We start from the raw sequence: 943 nt of genomic DNA, 5'->3' as shown, positions 1-943 counted from the left end.
ACTGAAGGGTCCCAGGTTCGATTCCGGTCAAGGGCATGTTCCTTGGTTGTGGGCACATCCCCAGTAGGGGGTGTGCAGGAGGCAGCTGATCAATGCTTCTCTCTCATCGATGTTTCGATGTTTCTGACTATCCCTCTCTCTTCCTCTCTGTAAAAAATCAATAAAATATATTTAAAAAAAATAAAAGGATTCTCCTCACAGCCCCTGCGGTGTCCCTGCTGGACTCAGAGCCCCTCCTTTGGGGTCCCAGGACCCCTGGGACTCACCAGCCTGGGATTCATACAGGAGAGAACAGGAGACCGTGCTCCACTCGCCATTCACAAATCTCGCACAACTAGGAAGTTTGTAGGAGGCCGGACGGTGTTGCTCAGTGGTTGAGCATCAACCTGTGAACCAAGAGGTCACAATTCGATTCCTGGTTGGGGCACATGCTGGGGTGTTGGGCTCAGTCTCCGGTGTGGAGCATGCAGGAGGCAGCTGGTCAATAATTCCCTCTCATCATTGATGTTTCTACCTCTCTCTCCCTATCTCTTCCTCTCTGAAATCAATAATAAGAACTAATATGTCCAGTTTCTAGTTCAATTTTGAGCTGATATTATCACAATCACTTTTATTTGTATGATGTTTAACAGTTTATCAGCATTTCCTACTCTGTAATGCATTTCAAGCCTGATAATCATTTGTTAAATTATACACTGAGTGGCCAGATTATTATGACCACCCATCAGTACTTCATTGGGCCACCTTTTGCCTTCAATACTGCGGTAATTCTTTTTGGCATTGACTCCACGAGATGTTGAAAGGTGAGGCGAGGAATCTGACACCTGCCTGATGAATAGCACTGTCCAGTTCTGTGAGATTTGATGGTTGTGGAACTAGCTGCCTGATGGCTCTTTTTTTAAAAACTATATATATTTTACTGATTTTTTACAGAGAGGTAGCG

This window comes from Myotis davidii, unplaced genomic scaffold (assembly GCF_000327345.1).
Source record: "Myotis davidii unplaced genomic scaffold, ASM32734v1 scaffold1205, whole genome shotgun sequence".
NCBI classification, from domain to species: Eukaryota; Metazoa; Chordata; class Mammalia; order Chiroptera; family Vespertilionidae; genus Myotis; species Myotis davidii.
The sequence above is the reverse complement of the archived record's forward strand: the minus strand, read 5'-3'. Positions refer to the sequence as shown.